General features: G+C 51.4%; 1 long non-coding RNA gene and 1 pseudogene across 1 annotated transcript; one reads left to right on the forward strand and one right to left on the reverse strand.

The window, feature by feature from the left end:
• Positions 1-4,102: 4,102 nt before the first annotated feature.
• Positions 4,103-23,002, forward strand: LOC113260145 (uncharacterized). Its single transcript, XR_003317846.4, has 4 exons — positions 4,103-4,729; positions 6,934-7,110; positions 8,082-8,183; positions 16,054-23,002. It is a non-coding gene; the product is annotated as an uncharacterized LOC113260145 (long non-coding RNA).
• Positions 23,003-24,496: 1,494 nt separating this feature from the next.
• On the reverse strand, positions 24,497-25,086 carry LOC113259799 (GTP-binding protein SAR1b-like; annotated as a pseudogene).
• Between the last annotated feature and the right edge of the window lie 318 nt (positions 25,087-25,404).

Below are 25,404 nucleotides of genomic sequence, written 5' to 3' on the forward strand. Positions count from 1 at the left end.
GTCTGTGCTCATTGTCACTATTTCTGCTCTTCCCATTCTTTCTCGAATCCATTCCAATCATGTTTTTGACCTCAAAATGGCGTTTGTCAAGGTCCTGAATGACCTCTGCATTGCAAAGTCTAGAGCACTGTTCTGGGCCCGGTCTCGGCTGTCTCGGGAGCGTGGTCCCACACAGCTGACAGACTCACCTCCTTGAAAGACTGTCTACTTGGTTTCCAGACACTGTAGGGTCTGTGATTTTCCTTCTACCCCATAGGCTTCTTTCCCAATTTCCTGGCTTTCCTTCCATCCCAAAGATTCGCCGTGTGGTTCTCTTGCCTCACAGACGCTCAGCCTCTTGCTGGGATCGTGCAGGCCTTCAAGCCCTCCTACGGTAAGCGTGCAGAGCTCCCACTTCCCACGTCCGGCAGCGAACTCTCGGACGCACACTTGGGTGTCCAGCTGCTCTCCACAACCCGCTCGCTCTCCTCTGCATCTTGGAAAATGACAACGCTGTCCTTTCAGACGCTCAAAGCAAACACCTTGGAGGCAGTTTCTTTCTTTCGAATCCACCCGCACACTCTGTGGGTGTTGGCTCAGACGCTGTCTTCCTGTCCACTCCATCCAGACTTCGGTACTCCGTCCCTGACTTGCTCGGTGCCGCCCGTCTCCACCGGACACGAGTGCTCACTCACGGATGCCGTCTCCTGGGGCTGAGATACTGCTCCTGACGTGGGATCTCGCGGAGTGAAGGGAGGCCTACTCTAGGCTTGTATCCAACTTCCTCACTAACAGTCTTCACCCCACAGAACAAGTGCCTTACGTGAGGTTCTGCGAGTACGTCCAGCGATACCCCTGGGGACTAGGGCAGTGGACGCTGGGGTGTCCTGCAGAGCCGGCGGGCCCACCGTGACCTGGACTCCACTCCTTAGGTTCCCACCATAGGCCGCACCCTGTACGGGGTGCTCGCAGCAGACCCAGTGTCCCGGGACTCTCGACGCATCTGGCTCTTCCCGGTTCCCCGTGCGCAGCTCCGTAAGTACGTGGCCACTGGTGTCTGGGGCTTGGGGATCGTAACCACGTAGAAGTGCCATGGTGTTTCAGGGCCCTTCCCCTTGGAGACTGGGCCTCTCCTTTGGTCAGTGGTCTCCAAGTTGGAAAACTGGCCCAGGCTCAGACATTTCAGAGGATTGTGATTTTTTACGGAGCGGCTGCCTTTAACCTCCTGTTTATCCATCCTTGATTTCTTTTGATGAGACAGATGGAGTAGAACCCTCGTCAGCTACCCATCTATCTTGCCCCTAACGAGGCTGTGTTCTGTCAGCCGTCTCCGTAACTCTCCGTGGGTCAGGCCTCCCTGGCTGCCCCTCTGATCCTGCCACACTCACGACAGTAATTCCAACCACATGCCTTTTCATAGCTCAGCCCTTCCACCTGGCCTCTTGTTTTGGGGTCCTAACATTCACGTAGCTGTTAGTAATCCCTATTCTGTAGTGACATCTCCCACCAGGAGCCCTGGCCTGGAGAGGAGCCACCACTGACCCCTTAGTGATGCTGGAGCCCCTCCCCCATGCATCCCTCGGTGCTCTGCAGGTAAGGTATCCTTGGGCTTTTCTGTGCAACACATGGAACAATGGGCTTTTCAGCCTTTCATGGTAGATCTTCACAGGCATGCCTGTTTCTCTGAGCCTTTTAGTCTTTTCTTCCATTTTGGGGGCAGGTCTCTGTCATTCAGAATGGGTTTCACTTTTTCCATGCACCTGGGGGCCATCCTGGTAGCATGTCTGCTGCATCTCCTGGGGTCCTTTCCAGGGTGTTTTGATCCAAGGTGATCCTTCTTTATGTTCCCGTCTCCTTCATCCAGGCTTGAGCATCATCTCCTGGCCCCTGCAGGTACACGCCAGCCGGCAATGGCAACTTCTTTGTAATAGTTCCTTCCCTTCCTTATCAGCCTGGCCCCATCTCGGTTATACTCTGAATTAACCTATTATCCTTGAAGCCAGAGGTGAGCTCACTATAGATGTTGAGGACGGGAGAGCACAGGTTGTCTGCAGGGGAGAGACCTCTGCAATACCCTCGAGAAAGTAGGGAGTGCTAGCCCCTGGCAGGATCGGTGGGCATCTTCTGCAGGCTCAGGGTTGGGATTCAAGAGTTTGGGGTCATCAACTGAGATGAATCATATTCCATGCAGGGTCCTGTTCTTTCCCATCTAGGGCCCTGACCTTGGCATAGCAGACCTGCATTTGGGTTCTTACCATTAAGTCCTGGTCTGGTCCTTGGCTTTCTCTGCTTTCCCACCACAGGCCATGAGAGCCTCTTTATATGCTACCAAAGAGGCCCTCTGGTTTTCATGCTCACCTTTTAGTTACTCTTGGCCTTTTGTTTTGTTTTTTTTTCCAAAGCATCACTCCTCCTTAGCAAGAGCTGCCCATGAGTTACTGTTTCCCCCCTATTTCTTAAACACGTGCTACACCATACCAGGGCTGGTGCATATCCATTTTATTCTTGGTGCCAGTTTTTAATAATTCCACTGCTAGCTGTGCTGGGCTGTGTGTGCTCCAGTAACTACCAGTGACGGCGTTCTCATTTCCGAGGGGATGGTCCCAGGTTCATTGGTCCTTCTGAGACTATGTGCTGTGGGATGGGTTCCGTGTGAAGTAGGTTGACTGGTGAGTGCTCTTGGTGTCAATTCCTATAGAAGGGAAGGCAATGAAGGGCAAGAAGGAGATTTGGGCTGAGGGAGAAACCGAGTAGCAACGCAGGTTCAGTGGAGGGCTCAGTCCACCCTATGGGCAGCCCCAAAGTTGGGCGATGTGGGCTCCTCTGGGGGTGAGGCAGGCCCTGCAGGGACCTGGTAGCTGAGGGCTCTCTGCCCACAACGCTCCCAGCAGTTGTGGAATCCTCCTTTGTCCATGAAGAGAATCAGGCAGCACACAGTAGTGTCTGTCTGCCTGTGCTATCCACCCTTGCAATTCCCAGGTTTTGTCCAGTGATTGGGAACAAGAGGTACTCAAAAGACATTTTTAAAATCATACACGTTGCCCTGTGAACAGCGTTCTGCCACCCTTCAAATATGGCTTCTCTGAGTTAACGTTCCAAGACCCTGAAGTCCAGACACTGCCGGCCCTGGGCTCAGTCGAGCAGTGAGCTACCAGCGGCCGGTCGCTGCCCCCACCCTCAGGCAGCTCTGTGCCCCAGATGCTGTTCGCTTCTCCCCCTGCAGTGGTCTGCCTGTGCACGGGGTGATTGTGACCCTGTGACACCAGGTCTGCCCATGCCCGGGGCCACTGTGCCACTGGGACAGGCCTGTCCGCCGGCGGTGTTCCGAGCTCTGCGTGTGCGCCGTCTTTCCCTGCAGGTGCCGATTTTCGCCTTTCGGCTGACACGTAATTTGGACTGGTCCGTTGTCCACAGCAGCTTCCGGACGTTGTCTCGCGGGCAGTCCCCGGCATCGGTGTGCCGGTCGCGGGCAAGCCCCCGGCCCAGCCCCCTGTGCAGCCCCCGCCAGCGCTAAGCCGTGACGGCGCAGGGCCGGAAGGGCGGCAGACGCTCCGGACTCTGGAGCCCACGACCCGGGGCCCAGCCCTTACCGTTGGCACCCAGAGCGCTCCTGCAGGCCGGACCAACGTGCCGGGGCCCGCGCCCCCTGCAGTCCGCAAGCCCGGCGCGTACACCCCGCACGCGAGGCCGGGGCGCGTCCCCGAGACACCCCAGCCTCAACCTTCTTCTACGCGCACTGTGCGGGGACGACGGCCTGACGTCAGCGCAAGGCGCTTCCTCCGAGGTGTAGGCGCTGTCTCTACCTGACGGCCACGTTGCACGTCGTCACCCCTCTGTTCACAAAGGCCGTGATTTCCCGGCGTCGTGCGCTTCCTGTCATCTTCCGCCAGTGCACAGGCCAGGAAAGCGCTGCGAAAGCTGAGCTCTGTTCCTGCCGGCCGGCACGCTGGTAGACATCACTTCTCAGTGGTGGAAAAGAACAAGCGCTCTCTGATGCAGCCAAGTGGTGACTTGTCCAGATGAGCGGGGCGGCCTGCGGTCCTGCCTGCGGCCCTTCCCTTGGGAGTTCACTGCGCCTGCGCGGAGCTGCCTGCCCCGGGTTGGGGGGGGGGGTCCTGTCTGTGGAGTTCACTGCGCCTGCGCTCAGCCTGCTGCAACCCCTGGCCTCCTGACCCGGAGCTTCGGAGCAGCCAGTCCCATACGACGCGTGGCCTGCGTCCCAAGAAACCGTTTGGAACTCAAGTTAGCACCCAGGCCCCTTTCCCTGTGGAAACAGTGTCAGTGGAAATGGGTGGAAGTCGAGTCAACGCGCTGCCCCCAGTCCGCTGAGCGCACAACGCGCCGAAACGGGGCTGGGGGCCTCCGTCCAGCAGCCACCTGCTCCGCACGTGGCCGCAGCCCGACCGCCCTCCGGTGAGCCGTGTCGTCACAGGACGCGGAGCTGCGTGCCCTGCCTTGACCCCGAGCCCCGCGTCAGAGCCGGCCTGCGTTCCGCGGCGCACAGCCGTCTGGCGTCCGTGCCTCCTCCATCCCCGCCGCAGACGCCGCAGTCCGAGCTGTGACCCGTGCTCCCAGCCCCGGTGCGCGTCCCTGGGGGCTCGGTGTCCACCCAGCCTGAGCGCCTGAGCGCTGCCGGCCAAGGCCAGGCTCGAGCCCGACAGCTCGGCGCTGTCATCCCCGGGATCCGTGGGCGATAAAGAGGACGGCTCCCCGCCGGACCAGCTCCGTGATCACCGCACGTTCACTTTGCGTAAGTGCGTCGAGGGCGCCGGCCGTCCCGGACCGAGGAGTGACTCGCTCCTCCTGATCGGGGGAGCGGAGGGGCCTAGCTCCTCCCGAGCTCTTCCTAGGGCCGAGGGCTTGGCAGGCAGAGAGGCTGCTGTTCGCAAGGCATGAGAGCCTGGGCGGGGGGATGTTTGGAGAACCACCAACAGAGTCCTAAGGTCAGGCCAGGGCAGGTAGGCCCTGCGTGGGAGACCAGGCGGTCAGGTCGGGGAGGCAGAAGGGGAGGCTGCCTTCTGCTAAAGAGCCCCCACCCTGGCTCATTTGTCTGTGTAGCGCCCTGCAGGCCTTGTAGTTCGTGACTTTAAGGATAGTTTTTATGATCTCCTAGTGACAAAATCTGGAAAAATGTAGGCGAAACCAAAACTTAAATCTAATATGATTTGCAAACTTATTTCCATACATTTGCTTCCATTATTTTAATATTAAATCAGGAAGCACGAGAAAGTGGGCTATGACTTTTCCCCTTTGATTCTGTGGGGTTCTGTGTAATGTAAACATTTAGAGAATCAGGTTCATGTACCTTTCTAATTTAAAAAAAGTGTTTATATTTTGTTAATTAAAGAAAGCAAACAGAGGCCTACATATTCAAGGTTGAAACTGATTTCCCCGTTCTCTTTCTTAGAGATTTATTGCACAGTAAATGAGTTAATTGCAAACCTTCCAGCAATGTTTTACTCCATTATAGATTACTTTAAAAAAATACAAATTTGAGTTTTCCCTTTTGAACAATGAGTGGTTTATTTTAAAGTAGGTGAAAGGTAATGTGAAGGAAAACCCCAGCCTCACAGATGTATGGTTTAAAGTTTGCCAAGTACTTAGTGGAGGGTTGCGCTAACTTCAAAGGGCTGGAAAGTATAATGTAATGTGAGAACGCGAAGGTCCTGTTTCTTTCTCAGCCTCCTCTCTCTGGTTCCCTGCAAAACGTCAACATAAAGGCTTTCAGAAATTGCACCCCCTGGTGGAGAAGCAAGTGAACGGAAGGGCAGGGAAATGCAGTGCCTGCTGCGTGAACTCCATTAGAGCTGCAGTGGGGTGACTCTGTCCTTGGACCAGAGCTTTCTGTTCGCGGGTGTGTCTGAGGGTCTGTCTCTGCTCTACATGACTGTTGCTCAGACAGAGTGACAGTCCCAAGCCCGTGACGGTGGACAGAGCGAGCATTTCTCAGTGGGCTGAATACTCATTGGTGTATTTTATGTACCTTACAAAAGTCAGACTAAGGAAGTGTTGGTGATAGAAAACTCGACACCCCACGTGAGTGGTCAGCAGCCAGCCACGCTCCTCAATCCTTTCCCTTCATGTGTCAGGGCTTGAAAATCCCGGCAGGGAGAGGCCCTTGCCTTTTGAGTCTTTCCCGTAAGCGTTCCAATCAGAGGCTGGGTTTTCTGAGATAGGGCTTGTACCCGGGACTCAGGGGTGCAAGAGCACCTTGCTCTGGGGCCCCAAACAGACCAGGTGAGGACACTCGCCGCTGACAGCATCTGAAGACAGAGACACTGGAAGGAGTTTATTTCAGGGAGGCCAACACCGGGAGGACGTTGGGCTGGCGTCTCAGAGACTGTCCCAAATACTGAAAGTACGCCAAGGTTGAGATGAGGAGCATATGGGGCAGAGGTCGGTGGGTCCGTGCAGGCGGGCGGCAAAGGCAGGTCCCTCGTGGTCTTGCTGGCATCAGGGCCGTCCCTGTTGCGTGAGGGGTAGTCTCTGTGCTCACCCCGCCCGCCCCCCGCCCCACCTGGCTTTTGCCTGAGTTAAGAGAGAAGCTGGAAAGAACTTAATTAATTAGAAAGTACAGACTGAGGTCAGAATGGAGCCAGTTGAAGTCCCGGTTCAGGCTCAGCATGTTGCTGGGAAGGAAGCAGAATGGGCTGCCCCAAAACCTGCTTCTTGCAAGGGACATTGACACTGATAAAGGAAATCTCCATCTGCACCAGGAAGACAAGGGGAGACTCAGTCACACACACCTTCTCTGTCTGTCCTGACGATGGTATTTCGGCTGGTGGCTCAGGCCACCTCAGGGACTTACTAACTTCCCCCGGGGTATCTCCAGAGATGTACCAAGTGTGCGTGTCAGTAAACTTCGTGCTTTTCTCGTTAATCTGTCCTTTATTACAGGAGGTGTCAGCCCAGAACTCAGAGAGTGGAGGGAACACTATTTGTCCTTCTCTACAGGGAGGGGAGGAAGTACCTGTTCTTGTCTGTGAACACCAGGGCCAAGGCGAGCTTCTCCTCGTAGCTGAGGGAGGTGACTTCCTATGGGATGTGATGTCTGAACTGGAAACTTACCTGAGGTTCCTGGAAGACCTGGTTCTCCCTCCTGCCAGCCGCTTAAGGATGGGAGTGCCAGAGGTAAAGCTTCATTCCTTCTGCTAAAATGCAAACACACCCAACAGGACCTACAACTGTTTGCTTTTATAAGTCATTTACATCATCGTGAGCGCGGGGCTCTGATTTACTGTGAGCACAGATTTAAAGGAAGAGTGGAAGAGAAAGGAGCATGCGGGTACTTAGATTTTGGCAAGAGAGGTAAAGGGGACAGTGATCATAGTAAGTTTGTTAGCAGTGATCATAGTAAGTGGACACCCCGGTGGACAGGAGCAGGGCAGGTGAGCGTGTCCCAGACGACAGTAAGTGCAATTTTGGGTGAGGCCAGGCTGCATGCAAACGCTTCCTTTCCACAGAACGACCGTGCGTTTAGAGTTTCTTCTAGAGAAAGAATGATAATTAGACTTTCAAAAATTTTACAGAGGAAAATAAAAATCAGTACTAGAAAAATATATGCCATTTTCCCTTAATAATTCTGTTTTCAAAGTAGAATTAAAATGTAAGTGCAGAATTAAACTCCATTTTTCTATCAAGAAGTAATTATAAAGGAGCTATGTCCAAAAATGTGATTTTTCTTCTGAACCATTTTTGGCCTCAAATACATTTTGGGAATGTGATTTGCAACCACCTTTCTTGCTGATCAAGATGCCAGCCATGTGACCTTGGGCAGTGCGTTAAAACAAATGTACCAATTACCAAAAAAAAAAAAAAAAAAAAAATAGGATAAATGTACACTTAAAGCCGGGGTTGGCAAAGTACAACCTGCAGGTCGAACCCAGTCTTCTCTCCGGCTGCGTGTGACCAAAAAATCAAGACTAACATTTTGTGACATGTAAGGAGTGTATTAAATTGAAGTTTAGTGTCTTAGCCGTGCCCACTCATTTATAATGACGTGTTGTCTGTGGCTGTTGGCAAGCTAGAAGGACAGATCAAATAGTTGCAGTGGAACATTTGGTCCACAGAGCCTAAAATATTTATTATTTCGTCTTTTACAGAAAATGTTTGCCAGCCCCCAGGGTAGAGTATTTGTTCCCAAAGTGTGTTCCGTGGAACAGTCTCCTCGGGTACACTGCAGTTAAAAAGGCTTCCATGATCAGGTGAGTCTGGCAGAGTCTACATGCCACAATTCACTTTCGGATCATTGTTGTCTACACTGGTGCTTTAAAGGACCTGAGAAGTCCTGCAGCAAGTAGCCAGTTTCCAAAGCTTATTGGACTTTGGAACAATCTCCACTCCCATTACACTTAAAACAGCCATTGGATTAAGAGCCTCCAGGCGGGACCTTTTACAGGTGGGAGGTATTCTGAAGCAAGGTTCCAGCCCATCCTTTGGTTGGATGCGCTCCCACAGACCCTGTAACACTTCAAAGGCGTGTTGGAGATGATTTTGTCCAGTGATCTCATTGTACAGATCGGGAGCTGGGGGTTGTTCGTGGTCCTCTCACTTGCTGCTGCTGCTTGCTGGAAGGCCTCTCCTCTGGTTGTCCACCTGTCGTGGTGTCGGCCCAAACGTCACCTTCCCAGTGGGGCTCCCGCAACCACCCTGACAAAACCTCGAGTCTGGCTTCTGTCTTCCTAGTGCTCTCCAGCCACCTGTACTGAGCCGTCTCTCTCCATAGTCCTTTACGCTCACACGCCCTACACAGATGTATTTTCAGATACTACACATCGGCCCCCATTAGGACACTAACGTCCCGGGGATTGTTGTCTGCTGTGTGGTATCGCGTGACCCATCCATGCTGTATTCAGTACGTGCAGTTGCGCTAGTCGCCTCCCGCGTCCTCTGGCGGGAAAGCAGGTGAGGTCCTAGCATCCTGTGTGTTGGGAGTCAGATCCGGATTCCGGCGCTTAGTAGGGGTTGACATTTGGACCGGGTTTCACCAGAGCCCGGTGATATGAACGAAGCTCAGGTTTGTTTGATCACCGTCTTGTAAAGCGGAGGCCCAGGGCTCATAGGGCAACTCCCCAGCGACCAGGGGCCCAAGCTCCTCTTCTCCCGCTGTGCCACGTCCTGGGAGCACGGTTCCCACCCCGGCCTCTCCTGGCCGCGGGAGCTCCGGTCCCGACCTCGGTGTTGCTGGCAGGAGAACAGTTCAGTCTCCCCTGAAGAGTCTTCTCAGTGATTTTTGCTTCTCTCCCCTTGGCCATCCCTGCCTAGGAAATGTGGTGTTTGGGGTGGACATATTGCCAACCCAAATAAAACTTTTCAGGAACACGCATTTCGGGCAGGTAACTGTGCAAACTGTGGGCAAATAACAGTAGTGACCTCTGAAAGTCTGTCAGTCTCCTCGGGTTGTCCTAACAAAGCGTCACAAGCTGAATGGCTCCCAATGACAGGAGGACATTGTCTGGTCGTCAGGAGGCCAGAAGGCCGAACTCAGCATGTCAGTAGAGGGTTCCTTGACTGGTGGCCGGGAGGGAGAAACCCCCCCACGCTGTCTCCCAGCCTCTGAGGGGCGCTGGTCAGGGAGGGAGAGCTTTTCCTCCAGCGTTGTAGGGTCCCTGGCTGCATCTGCCCCCAGAGCTGACACGGTAACAGGACGACGCCTGTAAACGTGTGGTGTGTAAGTTCTGTGGGGCGCGGGAGCCTTCGTGAGGACACGGTTGGACGGGTCTGATGAAGGGGCAGGCGTATCAGAGGGCCGGGAGTAGGAGGCAGGCGTGGTGAGCTGCGGGACGCTCAGCAAGTCCGGGTGTCCCTTTGTCTCAGAGAGAGGGCTGCTGCTTTCCGCCCGGTCTGGGTCTGGCAGGGGCTTCTCCCCCACAACAGCCCCGTGACCTGCTTCAGGGGACGTGGGTGCGGTGGGCACGTGAGGTCGGCGACCTTCCTGCCTCTGCTGCTGCTCAAGCTCCTTCGCCTTCAGAGACACGCTCTGCCCGGGGGCCGCATTTGGGAGTGTGTCCTGCGCGCCGGCCACATCGTCTCCGTGTCCCTGCACGTCGGGCCCACGGCAGTCCTCACCGTACCCACATCTGCAAGGACCCTGTTTCCACAGCGGATCACGTTCTGAGGTCCCGGCAGGACTGCGCAGGGTCCCCGCGGTGCTGAGGTGCCTGGGGCATGGGGTGCCGGCACAGCCCGTCCTGACAGAAGCACGGATCTCTCTGCCAACGAGCGAGTGTCAGACTACGTACACATCACTGCGTTCTTTCTGGAAGTTAGAGAATGGAAAGCAAGTACCTTCCTGCCTTTTTTATGCTTGTTTTTACGTAGCGTCACACACCTGTCACCGGCCTTCAGCTCTGTAAGCAGGTGGGTCATCAGGATTCAACCCTGGGGCGCACTGGCTCTTGGCCTTGAGAACTCTCGTGCACCCGCCTTGGGGAGTGTCGGAAAATCAGCGCAAGGGCCCGTGCCAGGCAGGTGCCCTCTGGGTCGGACGCCGTGCTCAGCGCCGCTGCGCCCGGGCTGGGAGCCGCCCACAGCCGGCCAGGCCTGCAGGACGCCCCGAGGCCAGAGAGGGCCCGTCAGACGAGCAATCTCGTCCGGGCTGCCCTATCTTCTTTTTAAAGAATGTGGAATCGGGAACCACCGATGCAGAGAGGGGGTCACTGGAGCGGAGCCTCACTCACGCCTCTGCTCCCGTTTCCTGCTGCTCCGAGGGCAAACCCGGATGCTCGTGCGTGTGTCGGGGGCTGTCGAAGGGAATGCAGCTCACTTTCTGCAACCCAAGAACCTTACACAGTGCTGGGTCTGAGGAGACTCAACCCAGGGCACAAAGGGCAGGATGGGGGAGCATGAGCATGCTGCATGTGTCGGGCGACCTCGAAGTAACATGACCCGGGGCTCCGAGCTCTGGGAGGGTGGGGCACACAGCAGCACAGACGCCGACCTACACGTGCCTCTCACCACCTGTCGTTTGCCTCGGAAAGTCTGCGGTTCAAAACCGGGGAAGACAAAGCAGAAAGGAAGCTGACGTGACCAGCTTTGACAGAGAAAATCCAGACCGAGATTTTACATTTTCTGTGTTTGGAGCCATGAAATTAGAGAAGAAAAGCCACGCAGGTATTTCCTTCTCTCTCTCTTTTTTAGTCTGTATTTACCTCCCAGTTTGTTCCCACACACCGTGCTGTTGGTTTCAGGAGCCGGGCTGGTGATGGGGTGCTTCCTGCGCACGGACGCGCATCACGGCTCCTTACAGGGGTTTTCCTTCAGAGCGTATGCATTTGAACTGCTGCTCACGGCGTTCTGACCTGTCCAGGTCACTAACGTAATGCCGTTTGTGGGTGGTATTCTTACTCAGATAGAACTGACCTATTTCCTTCTGGATCTGTGAGACCGGGGAGAGGGGAGGATGGAAGCGTCAGAAAGTCCCGTGTGGGGAGAGCCACCGAGAGCCGTAATGGGGTTTTTCTCCCTTGCGGTGTCCCCCCGAGGACGCATTTGCTCTAAGGGGTGTCCCTCAGTTTACATGCTAGTCATGGCTCCTGGTCTGTTTAACGATATTTCCCTTCCAGTTGAACTTTTATATTTTCTAAATTTTCTTTACATACTGAGGATAAAAGTGCACATCATTGTGTCAAAAGTATCTTCTAACCTTTTTAACCATTGTGTTTTACTACTTGAACTGTAATGAGTGCGTTTATATAGAATATAAAATATAATCGATAGATAATAGTCAGGTAAGTAATTATAATCATGTAACACATTTTCGTATTTGTTTCAAAAACTAGAATTGTTGTGGCCACTACGTAGAGGTGGGACGGACCCTTCCCTTCCCCCAGACTCGGTTTGGGGGTCCAGACAGATGATGCCATGTCCACACCAAGAGGGTGTGAAAAGTCTTATTATTCCCATAACGAGGCTTTCTGGGGAGGACAGGGTGGCTCCCGAGCAGATCCAGGGAGAGGAGACTGACTGCTTCCACTGGGATCAGGGGTGGGGATTCCATGTTGGCCATACTTGCGTGACGTGTGCTTCCCTTTGGTGCCAAAGGAGGAAACACCCCGGGTTTCGTATCAGCTTGCCCAGATGTGGGGCAGTGCAGGGAAGTGGTGGGGCTTGCCAGTTGTCACCTGTCTCACATCAGTAATGGAGTCAGACTCTTTACTATGAGAATAAAAGACTTAAACACTTTTATGTTTATTAATAATAAAGAGTTTAATGTGTAGCTTAAACTTCCCCCCCATGGTGTTCAGTAACATAAAAAAAAAAACATTTAAGCAGGTTAAAGATTAGCATAAGGTCTTAGAAAGTTCAAGAATTGAAGAAAGGGAGAGTTCTTCAGGTAGCATAAAGCAGCTAAAAAATATGGTGCAAAAGGAACTTTCAAGCTGGCTCATTCAGAGGGTACTTTACCCAAACATGATATAATCTTTTCTCCATTAAAAGATAATTTTCACTTCTTAAAAAAAAAGTGAACAAGTAGCTCAGTGTGTTATCTTTGTTTTGGGCTCCCGAATTTGAGACATGGGAACTCAGTCAGTTGCAGAGGGCTGTACCACCACGGAGGGGTTTGGGGCTTGTCTGTCCCCCGTTAGATTGTCAGTCTCTCTAGGACTGAGACTGTTATCAACCCTTCACTGTTTGCTGTTAAACAAACAGTGGACGGAGGGTGGACGGAGGATGGATGGATGGATGATGGATGGGTGGGTGGGTGGACCGAAGATGGATGGATGGATGATGGATGGATGGGTGGGTGGACGGAGGATGGATGGATGGATGATGGATGGATGGATGATGGATGGATGGGTGGGTGGACGGAGGATGGATGATGGATGGATGATGGATGGATGGGTGGGTGGAGTGGGTGGATGGTGAGTTCATGGGAGTTGCCACTAGGTGGCAGCGTCTTGGGTCCGTGCCGCAAATCTTCGGAGCGGAGGGACGGGGGCAAGGTGGCTGTTGTTGAGGCAGGATCACATCAACCCGTGTGCCCGGACCCCCGTGACCCAGCCCCTCGTGGCTGCCCCTTCATTATCTGTTCCATCCCAGTTCCCAGATTTTTCAGGCCAACAAAGTGGGGGACAGCCAAACCTTCGGCCCTCAGCAGTTATTGAGCTGGGGTGTCTCAGACTCGGGAGCCCAAAATGAAGACAATACACTGAGCTACTTGTTCATTATAAAAAAGAAAACAAAGCGCTATAATTTCCCGTCGCAGAGACTTCACACCTACCCCACGGCCGGGCCCGTTGCCAGGGCTGCGCCCGCTGACCCAGGGCGCCCCGGCCCGCGTGCCGCCGTCGCCCTTTTCCTCCCGGAGGAGTTCCCTGCGCGTCAGCCGCCCTGCCGTTCGGACCCTTCAGCCCGATCTCGCTGCCCTTGCGCCTCAGGCCCAGCTTCCGTGGCTTTGTTTCTTACGCGAAGTGACAGCACTTTGTGAAACCTGCACGTGCCGCGGCCGCCTTCCGGCCTCCGTGGAGCCCGGGGTTTCTGGCTTCTCAGCCCCAGGGCCGCTGCCCGCCCTGCCGCCTCCCGCCCGTGCGCCTCACGTGCGTGCATTTTCACGGCGCTTGAACAGGCAGCTTCTCACGCGTAGGTGGGGTCGCTGCGTCCGGCCGTCCTCCCTCGCGCCCGTCGCGCGCTCCTGCAGGGCGTTCCGGAGACCCAGGCCCCTGGTTGGTGCGGACACAAGGGGCGTTTCCGCCCTCAGAATCTGAGGTGCGCTCAGACAAAGTACGCGAGAGCAGGACGGTACGTAAAATGCTCTGGGTGACAGGAGCCGCGGCTCAAACTTCCGACGTGGATTACGGCGGCGCCGGGCCTGGATCCGCAAACCAGGGAAGCCAATGGCCACGCCCCCGGCTGGCGTGAAACTTCGGGCGGACGGACGTGGGGGCGCGATGCGGCGCGGGGGGCGGGGCGGCTGACTGGGAGCGTCCGTCGGGCGCCTGGGCGGGGAGCCGCGTCCGTCGGGCCGTCCGGGGAGCAGGTGCTGAGGCCGAGCGGGCGTCCGCGGGGTTGCGGGGGTCACGTGGGTGAGGAGCGGAAGGGGCCGCGCCGAGTGTCCGCGCTCCGGCGGAGATGCCCCGGCTCCGGTGCCCCCGCGGAGGACGAGTGCGAGCCCCAGACGCGGTTACGGGGCGAGCCAACCGCCGTGCAGTTTCCGTGTGGTGTTTGTCTTTTGTGCCATCTTTGCGCGCCCCCGGTTTAGTCCGCGTTCCCCTGGGGCTGCCTCACAGCATCCGTTTTGCCATGTACGTTACCTCATCTTCAGGCGGCACTTACGGATGAAGGACGTACAGTCGGCCCTCGAACGAACGGGTGTGAAGCGCGCCGCCCGTTTCCACGTCCGTTTTGTTCCGTCAGCGCAGGACCGCGCTGCAACGCGTTTCCTCTTCCTCGCGGTCGGCTCCGCGGCGGGTCTTGGCGACTTCGTCGCGAGAGCACAGGACGCGGTGCTTGTAGCGCCGAGTCTGTTTCCTTCTGGTCAACACTCGGCGCTCAGTAGTCGGGTTTTGGGGGCGTCGGCTCTAGAATTTGGACCCCCCGGGGCCGGTGCCTGTCTCCCCCACACCGTCTACGTGTCAGCGGTAAAATGTTAGCATCTCTTCGTGACCTTCCTCGCTCCCAGCCGCCCTGCTCCGTCGCGCTCAGCCTCGCGCACTCAGCCCGGCTGCACCGGCCCCGGCTGCACCCCCCCAGGCCCAGCTCCCAGACCCGACACTCCGGGGCCTCCCTGGCCGTCTGTGTGAACGGCCGTTGCCTTGTGCCCTCAGAGCATGCCCCCTCCTATCTATTTGTGCACCATCTTGTCCCCCACCTGCAGCGTCGGCTCACTGGGGGCAGGACGTCGTCTCGTTCGTGGCAACAACTGTCCTCTCTAGCAAAAGCCGCCTTCCGGAGGAGAAGGGGCAGACTGTCCCGCTTCCTCCGGCAGTTCAGCTGCCATGTTGCCTGGGGTGGGGAGTGCGGGTCAGGCCGGGCGGGGATGGACTTCTCAGGTGTCCGGCCTCGCACGGCCTCCCTGCGCTGTACCCGTTCTTCTGGCAGAAGGGGGGTACCGAGAGCAGTGACACAGAGGACGCAGCTCATGGCCGTGGCCCTATTAGATCCTGTCCTCAGAATCGTAAAACCCTAAGCCATCAAGTAAAACTCGTAGCAAGACTTCTCATACAAGGGAAAGCAGTTATGTCCAGAGTTCTGAACCATGTCGAAAAAAAAGTCTTCAACATGGTGTTTCAGTGTCTTCCCTCAGGGGCGCCTGACTGGCTCAGTCAGTGGAACACGCGACTCTTGATCTCAGGGTTGTGAGTTCAAGCCCCATGTTGGGTGTAGAGATGACTTACAGGAAAAAAAAAACCTTCAAAAAAGAAAAGAAATTAAAGGGGGTTTTGTTCACCTGGATGTGCTTAAAAACTTTAAAGAAGGCATTAAAGGATTAAAGAAATTACAGCGTAATGCAAGTACGGGGATGCTATTGGAGGGTGCAGGGTCCTTCTCAGTTAACTACACAGCACGATACTGTTCCGTCAGCCGATCTGTCCTCACACCAGTCAGGACATAAAATAATTAGCCAGGAGTTGTTTAAAAATCTGAGACATTGTGAAAAGTTACCATTCAAAAAACAAAAAAGCACCTAAAATTCCCTGAACTCTCTTGACCTTTTGTAACGACTACATTACATACTTTCACATTTACAACGGAATTACGCTCCGAACTGAATTCAAAATATTTTAGTCTCTTTTTTGGAATTTCATGCTCTTTGCAGCTTTATTGAACAAAAGGAAAGAAAAGTAGAAATACCAGGAAGCCATAAAACATGCTTGTTTTTCTACTTTAAAAAACCCCAGCAAACCTGAGCCATCCTGCCACGTTTCGCTTCCTTGCCACTAGAAGGTGCTCACAGCACCGCTGAAGGGAGGTTCGCTGTTGGATGTCAAACCCCGCCGAGAAATCCATGAAATGTTTATTTTTGAACAATCAACTGACAGTAGTTTGATTTAGGGAGAGAACATGTGAAAGGTCTGTTTTTGGTCTAATGGGAAAACAACTAATCATCAGCTTTGTTACTACTGTTCAATCCAGAACAGGAATATGAAGAAGGGATGTGTACCAAGAAATGATCTCTTGTCTCTGAAATGTAGTCAAGTAACCCGGGGCGCGTTCTCGAACCCGTGACAGTGCCTCCTGACGTTCACACCAAGGGAAACATCGGACGGGTGAGCAGAGAGGAATGGACGTTGTGCTCGGACTCTGTGACGGTAAACATTACCCCAGACGATGGGCTCCAGATAAGGTCGTGTTCGTTAGCACTGTTTTCTGGTTGTGTGGTCTTGAGAAACAGACATGACTTGTGTGGCTCTCCGTGTCCACACGACAAGGGCAGGTGGTGATATCGTGGAACAGCAGGCCAAGCACGCAGACGAGTGTCCAGCACGTAGTAAGGACTCACAAAATACTCGCCCTCGGAACCGTCATCCTAGTTGTCTGTATTTTCTGATTTTGTGAGTATGCATGTGTTAATGTTATCGTCCCGAAAGATAATAAACTTCTTGTTTTTGTGTTTGTTTGTTTGGATAGGTCATGTGGGGAAAGAGGGAATCGGATTTATTACCGTGGATAAAAATAGTAAGTGAGTTCTCGTTTACCCAGAAAGCTAGGTAGTCGGGTCTTTTTAATGTCTAATTTTCTAGCTTTTCTGAGCAAGAACTCATTTACCATCCACGGATTCTTTCCGGCATGAAGTTCATTTGCATCAGTTCAGGCTGAAAGGTAAAAATTGAGCATATTGGGATATAGTAAAAGTGCAGAGTACGTCGTAGGAGTAGAAAGAGGCCATTAAAAAAGTCACAGGGACACCGCATGCCACAGCCCCTCCGAGGTACACCAGCGCTTTGTTGGGGGCACAGACACTTTGGTGAGTGTTTGGGGGTGTGGGGGTCATCGCTTTGCAGAAGGAAGGAGTCTGGTGCTGCTCTGTGAGGAGGAAGATGAGAGGATGGGGGTGTGCGCAGGTCTGCGTGGACGTGTCCCCATCATTGTGGGCTGTGCATGACGGACCCCGTGATTCTGGAGGTCTGAGTCCTCGGCTTGGCAGACATAGCATGTTGGGGAGCAGGACTCCTGAGACATGGGGGTCACGAGAGCATGTACCCTTCCAGAAAATCATAGACATTTGGACACCCCCAGTGATGGAACTCGGGCTCGAGACAGATCTCACAGGACAGGGCTGAGGTGGGCTGGGCGCTCCAGTGGCCGCGTGCGGATTACATGAAGATGGGGATGGGGGGCCAAGTGCAGGTGGGGCGAGTGTTGGGGAACGGGGAGAGCAGTCATTGTGCTGGTGAAAACTCCCACAACATTTGTGTCTTCATCTTTTATCCTTAGTATTATGATAGTCAGCTTTTTTAAACTTTATTTGCGTTTGCTTTATGCAGAATGTACTCTGGGCCCTGAGCTTTTGCTTCTTGGGTTTCTCCTAGGATGGCTGATTCTTGCGTGTAGCCGTCTCCTCCAGCTTAGGGACAGTCTGCTTGTCTTCAGTCAGGATCGTCTCCGCGTGGCAGGGAGAGCCCGCGTGTGGCTTCGTCCGACGTGAACCCAGTAAGTTCTGCACCACATCCTGTGGGTTTTGTTCACCTGGATGTGCTCCATGACCAGAGAGCCGACATCGAAACCCTGAGGTTCAGCATGACTCTGTGTTTTTACGCACATGCAGTAAGAATTAGGCACTCTTTCTGGGGCCCCCGACCCTGTGTCTACCCCACCCCTGACCCTGTGTCCCACCCCTGACCCTGTGTCCAGCCCCCCCACCCTGTGTCCCGACCCCGACCCTGTGTCTGCCCGCCCCCGCCCCGCGGCACACCTCCCGCTGCACGTGTGCGCTGCCAGGACGGCAGACCTGGCTTCTGCAGGGTGACAGCCTTCACAGAACTGGTGGCTTTTCGGGATCCGCGTACCCTTGATGGCCTGGGCGGTTTCACGTGTGTCAAAGTGAACACGAAGATTTGAACCTTTTGATTTGCATGACTCTGTGGGGTTTTCTGGGTCAAGTGAACAGCAAACCATTTTCGGAGCTCGCCCCGGGCGGCTTACGGGAAGCCGTAATAGTCACATTTCGTGGAAATGCAGAGTCTCTGGTGTCGTGCACTTCCAGTCAGCAGCTGCGTGTGTTGTCCGACGTGGGGTCAGCTGTGTCCCCGCTCACGGGAAAGTCACTACCTTTGGGGGAAGTCCTTTCCATGTTTGAACACTTCCGTGCTTACGAAGTTCTGTGTATTACACTGAAATTTTCTTCATTGACCCAACAAGTACTGACGAGGGGTCTGCTCTGTCCCGGGCCGGGAGGCAGGGCATCCTGGCGTCGGTCACACTTAGCCTCCAGTGCGTGCAGAGCCCAGGGGAGTACGAGCCTGTGCACTGCCGCGTAGGGCTGTGGCAACGCTAAGTGTAGGACAGTGGCCAACACCAGGAGGGAAAGTCATGAGGCCTCAGGGTAGAGTGCAGACGCGGGAGGAGTGAGCTCTCGGTCCTCAATGTCTGCCCTGGCAGGGGTGAACGGCGGGAGAGGCAGAAGGCGCTCGGGGTCCGCACCTGTGTGGGGTGCAGAGGCTGGGAAAGCAGGTAGAGCAGAGCCTCCGACTGCGCGGGGTGACCTGGGGCTTTGTTCAGCCCAGCTCGGTCGGTGCTTTCCCATAGGATTTTCTTTTTTTTTTTTTTTTTTTAAGATTTTATTTATTTATTCGACAGAGATAGAGACAGCCAGCGAGAGAGGGAACACAAGCAGGGGAAGTGGGAGAGGAAGAAGCAGGCTCATAGCGGAGGAGCCTGATTTGGGGCACGATCCCATAATGCCGGGATCATGCCCTGAGCCGAAGGCAGACACTTAACCTCTGTGCCACCCAGGCGCCCCTCCCGTAGGATTTTCTTAATCCCATTCTCTCTTCTCGAGCTGACTTGCCCGTAAGGATACAGTATGTAACACGTGCGGTACGTGGACTGATCAACCACTCACGTCTAGGTTAAGGCTTCCTGCGAGCAGTAGGCTTTAGTAGTTAAGATGCTGGGGAGCCCAAGGTTATAGGGGACTTTTGACGGCGGGGGAATGGGCGCTCCTGGTCCCCACGGTGGTTGAGGGCCAACTGTATAAAGCTGCAGGTTCCTGCGACGTCCAGTTCTGCTCCCGGGTACAAATTCTGCCTTCCTCGACACAGAACAATGGTGTTTATGCTGGTAGATCAGTGTTAGCACGGCACAGTGGAGGCTGAGTGCGGGTGAACGGTGGTGGGAGCAGACGCCTTCCCACAGCTGGTGCGGTGAGGGGCTCTGGGGCAGCTCTGTGGGGGCGTGCCAGACAGGCGTGGCAGCAAGAGCAGCCAGCACCCAGCCACGGGGGCAGAGGCCACGGGGCGTGGGACCAGACAGGGGCCAGCTCCTGCGGACACCCATACCGGCCACTAGGAGAAGGGGAAGCCAGCGGGGGGGCCACCCAGGAAGAGGGATTTGCATGGGTGTAGAGTTCCAGTAATTACAGGAAGCAGAGACTGCTGTTACCATGGCCACGTCCGCGGGTCTGTGCGCATTTCTGGAGCCGCGTTAACACAGGCTGTACTACAAATCACATCTCTGCAATTCTGTGCTTGAGCTATTTTATGCTGGGTGAGGTCAACGTTAACCACAGACCTCAGCGGCGGAGGGCTTGCGTTCTAACAGTGTTCCAGCTCCCAGTCCGGGATTTCTGCTGCTCTTAGAAAAGGATGAGCAGTGTCTTCCTGCTTAGCTTCCAGTGACTCTCAATTATATTTCACTAAAATATCACAAAGACACATTTAAGGTCGGACCCAGAGACATCATCTCTTCGGAGACGTCATTAGAATCTGCAGGGAGAGGAGAATCTCTTTGACAAACATCACGTTGGATTGACGTCAGATGAAGCTGAGTGCCGCGTGGGGCACCTGGCTGGCTCAGCATGCACCGTGTGCCCGCGATCGCGGGGCTGTGACTGTGAGCCCCACGCTGGAGGTAGAGTTTACTTGAAAGAAAATCAGTGCCACTCATGCCATCATCTGGCCAGTTTGTGTCCATTCTGCCAGAAAGAGAGCGCAAGGCGTCTCCGGGTGCTCTGATGAGCTTCAGACTTAGGCGGAATTACCACGGGTCTCAGCAAAATAGGAAGTGGGTGTGTCAGGCCTGGGCGCACATCGATGCTGCGTTTTCTGAAAGCTTGCTTACTACCCTTTGACTCATTCCTCATAGAATCTTGCTCAAGATGGTTATTGACTCTGAACTGTCCAAAATTTCCTTTTTTTTCGTTTTTTAAAAATTAGAATGATGATTTATTTTCAGTTTTTCTATTAGTCTGTGTGATTTTTACAAATAACTCTGTCGATTAAATAATGTTTTTCATTTGGAAGTCATTTGTTCAAGACAAGAAACAAACATTTTTTACAGTTGCCGTTTGCTTTTTACAGCCTCCTTATCTATCTTGACCTCTGTGTTCTTACGGACACGTGTCCTACCCTCTTCCCTCCAAGACCTGGCAGGGGTCAGGCTGGACAGGCAGAAGCGCTAACCAAGTAGCTGCTGCTGGGGGAGGGAGCCCAAAAGCCAAAGGCAGCCTGGGATGGTCTCGGTGGAGAGCAGGAGGGAGGGCGAGAGCCGTCGGAGCGGGGGTCCGTCAGGAAGCATGAGGGGTGGGTTGCATAGCAAACAGGTCCACACAGGGCTTCCAAAGCAACTCAGGACCAGCAAGGATGGCATCAGGCTGTCGTGTCCAATTCCGTGGCCGCTGGGCGCGTGGGCTCCTGAGCACTCCACAGGTGGCTAGCACCCCTGAAGAACTGAATTTTTAATTCCAATTTCATTTTAATTAACTTATATTGAAAAATTTAAATTGAACCAGTGTAGAATTTTTTCCCCATAACATACAACCCTATGGTTTTGATAGGGTTGAATCCGTTAAGCGTTGAATTGCGGTGTCGTCCTGTGCATTTTGGGCAGCTGGCTTTTCTCACGTTCCACACAAACACATCACCAATCTGGCCGGTGTCAACAAAATGACCTAAATGATGTTTCCTACACACCAGTGTGACGTTGTCATGTGATTATCCGGATGTTTCTGCAGATAGCACAGGTTATAGTGATATCTATGTAAATTGGTAAGTAGGTGGACATACTTACTATTTTAATTATAATTATATGATTCTAATTTTAAATTTAAGAACTGACAAAATTTTAAGTTTAAAACTAGGGCATACTAACGATGGAGAATCAAATGGACATGCAGAAGCCGGTCCCACAACCAGAGCAGAAAAGAGAAGAAAATAAGGGCTAGAAGAAGATACGCCTCAAATTTCACAGTGAGCGGATATTGCCGTGTGTCATGACAGAGCGAAACGAAAAAGCTGTTTCCTTGATGTGTACATTTTCTCTAAAATTATAAAGTACATGACAGGAGGGACATTTTCTGCAGCTACGTAGTGAATTTGATGTTTCCTCTTGGTAGTCACAAAAGTTTTGAAAAGAATAAATCAGTTCCCTGAAATCAGAAATAAATATCCAATAAAAACGGTTAAAAATTACATTTAACCACATCTGAACATACAATTTAGCTGAATGTTAAGTGGCTTAGATTCTTGCTCAGGAAAGGAAATCATCTCTAAAGTTTGTTTATTATTTTTTAAAGTCATCTCTGCACCCAAGGTGGGGCTCAAAGTCATGACCCTGGGATCAAGAGTCACACGCCCTCCTGACTGAGCCAGCCAGGAGCCCGGAGAAATCACTCTTAGATGGCAACACGGTAAAAGCAATTAGTACCTCAGTTATGGAAATGTTGTTATAAAATTCTTAGGAAAAGAGTAAAGATCGTATTTTACAAAAAGTCCACTATCTTCAGTGGCGTCACCAAACCGTTGCCCATAGAGCACAAGTGTTCTTAAAGAATTTCAAAGATCAGTTGATTTAAAATTTGTAAGATTGCAAATTTTTTTGTTTTGTTTTGTTTTTTAGTTTTAGATGAGTTGTGCCCAGTTAATACTTTGGGTATGTTTTGTCTTGAAGGACTTCCAAATTTATGAAGAAGTATTCTTAACTCACAGACTACAAAGTCAAACTCTGACATAGATGTATTTGAACCTTTTAGGACTATCAAACAATCTCAGATAAATATGAAGAATATTAGTTTCTATTTAACAGCTTCAGTTAGTAGGTTAAAAGTGTAGATTTATAGGAATTTTAAAACAAGAGACTAATGTTTCCCTCACTGCTTTGTTTCACCAAGTGATCCATATTGAAAATATTTTTTACTCAGTTTTCTGAATCAGGTTCATGGAAAGTGTCGTGGATAGTTACTAAAATTTTTCAGTCCGTACATACAAATGCTACAAATCGGCCCCACTGGATGGAACTGTTGCAGGAAGTAGAAGACACCGAATGGGACGGTCTTGTGTTGTTTACCAATGTTCGTTGGTTGACTTGTAGAAGATTTTTACAGAGATTTAGATTATTGTTAACTCCAATTCAAGATTTTCTTTTTTTAAATAATTTTTTTTTAATTTGAGTATAGTTGACACACAATGTTACATCAGTTTCAGGTGTACAACATAGTGATTGGACACGTTTACACATTGTGCTGTGCTCACCTCAATGTAACTACCATCTGTCACCAAAAACACTATGATAATATCACTGACTATGTTTCTTGTGCTGTGGCCTTTATTCCTATGACCAGTCAAGATTTTCTTGAAACAAGAATGTTTGCTGAATGTTCGATAATCAAAGACAAAACCTGGCAGCATGATTTCTGTGTTCTCACTCATCCCACACTGCGTATGAGCAAGCAAACCGTGAAGCTCCAAGCAACAGAAAAGCTTCTTTGTAACCTAGCTCTATACGTATGAGAATTAACATGGATATTAAATTTTTCATAGTACAAGTCAATAATGGCTCTACACATTTTTCTAACATGAATGAATATGTAGAATATTTTAACCATAATCAACAGTGTTATGTGATTGGCTGAAAAAAAACAACAAAACCAGAAGGGGGTGCCTGGGTGGCTCAGTTGGTTAAGCGTCTTGACTCTTGATCTCAGCTCAGATCTTGATCTCAGGGTCATGAGTTCGAGCCCTGCACTGGGCTCCACACTGGGTGTGGGACCTACTTAAAAAAAAATTAAACACTTTGTTATTAATAAGTTTAGAGTTGCTTTTCTTTTGTTTTACCCCCAGCTTTGTTGAGATGTACTTGATGTGTAGTATTGTGTGAGTTTAAGGTGTACAACGTGGCGATTGTGCACAATAAGGTTAGTTAACACATCCATCCCTTCACTTACTTCCTTTTTTGGGGTGGTAGGTGTTGAGAACATTTAAGATCTACTCTCTTAGTGACTTGCAAGCATATTATACAGTAATTTTTTGTTATTAGAGAGAGAGTGTGTGAGTGGGGGGAGGAGAAGAACCGGGGGGGGGGGCGGCGGGACAAACAGACTCCGTGCTGAGCACAGAGCCCAATGCAGGCCTCGATCTCACAACCCTGAGATCGTGACCTGAGTCAAAATCAAGAGTCAGGTGCTCAACCGACTGAGCCACCCAGGTGCCCCAACAATACAATATTGTTAACTGTGATCCCACATTGCACATCAGATCCTTAGAATTTATTCATCTTATAACTGGAATTTCATACCCTTGTACCAACATAGAATTGCTTTTCAGTGTATGCAGTGAACTGTCATGTTAGTGAATTGACTACACTTTGACAGACATAGTTTTGAAATTGTTATGCTTTTTTTTTTAGGGGGGCCAAACATGAGAGTTTGTTTTACTGCATGCCATTTACAGAAGGAAAAACATTTCTGAGAACTGTAAGGTGTTGTGCAATCATCAATCAAGCTAATTATTATTTTTTAAAAAAGATTTATCTATTTATTTTAGAGGGACAGAGCATGCATGTGCAGGGGGTAGGGGCAGAGGGAGAGGGAGAGTCTCAAGCAGAACCCCCCCCGCCCCGCCGAGGATAGAGCCTGATGTGGGGCTTGATCTCACAACCCCGAGATCAGGACCTGAGCCAAAACCACAAGTCAGAGGCTTAACCGATTGAGCCACCCTCAATCAAACTAATTATTAACTGTACACTTAAGATAGGTGCACATATAATCTAAAATTTAAAAACTAGTTCAAAGAGAGTGCATACAGATTTTAACATGAGCTTTTAAATATAGTTATTATTTGTAGTTCTGTGTTGTTAAGTGTTTCAGATGTACTGCTGAAAAGTTGCTCTTTATAAATGGCGCTGAGGGTAATGTCAGGTTATAAACTGTGAAAACTATTTTAATGGATTGGAAAGCTAACATTATGATATTCAAACTTACTTGAATCAGTTTTCAATTCTCACTTAAATTAAGTTTGATATAATGTTAATAGTCTATAAAACATGTTTTGTTGCCAGCAAAAATCAGTGGAATTCAAGCTGTCCGTGTATGAGATCAAATCTCTGAGTAGACCCAGATGGCCAGACCTGGAACTAAGGCAGGTTAGTGTTTAATCAAGGTACACGCCATCCTGCGGGAACCTTCTCTGTAACCTTGTCTTTTGAGCACAGTGCACACGAAAACTGGTAAGAATTGGACATTTAGTTCTTTCTGAGATACACTGCGCTTGCCTGTTGTCTGGTCATATGAACCAAACATCTCCCATAACCTCTCCTCACTGACAGCCTCGTGTCTGTCGATCTCATTCCTGAGAATCCCTGTAGGCACATTAGCAGTGGTTTCATCTATTGTGAGTGAATCAAATTCAGTTGACCACTTCATGGTCTGCACTGTCCACCGGAAGTACAACAGCACTTGGTGGCAGGAAGGTCATATTTCCACACTCTTCCAGCTTGACATGTCCACCGGGATCGAAAGGTATAATGGTCACGCCAGCAATGGCTGGTTCTTCTGAAGTGGGAGCTAACCTGTGACATGTTGTGCAAATCTGCCATTTTTTAGCATAAGTGGCAATGTTGTTTTCTCACATTGAACAGTCCAAAAAATAGCAATTCGCCAGTTTTCTTATATAATCCTAAAAACTGTAGCATACTGCTGAACCCACAATAAATTCATTCAAATATGAAGAACATATCCAAATCTTATAGGGTCCGTGATTGTGGAGAACGCGGTTCCTTGTTTGATGTTGGCGATACAGCCTTCCAGACTGAACTGCAAAGCATCATCACAACTGGATATGCTTTTCCCTTAAAGTCAAATCAATTTTTAGAAAAGATGAGTAAGTTTTATCAGTGTGAATATGAATATTAAAAGATAATAAACCTCATATTTGGTTTAGTTATTTGAAAATTTTAAGTATGTTTGGAAAAACTTGGGTATGTGAATCTACTTTTTCAACTATGAATTTTTAAAATCTAATACAGTTCAAGTATTTTGATGTAAATTTTGCA

The sequence above is a fragment of the Ursus arctos genome, unplaced genomic scaffold (assembly GCF_023065955.2).
Source record: "Ursus arctos isolate Adak ecotype North America unplaced genomic scaffold, UrsArc2.0 scaffold_22, whole genome shotgun sequence".
Taxonomy (NCBI): domain Eukaryota; kingdom Metazoa; phylum Chordata; class Mammalia; order Carnivora; family Ursidae; genus Ursus; species Ursus arctos.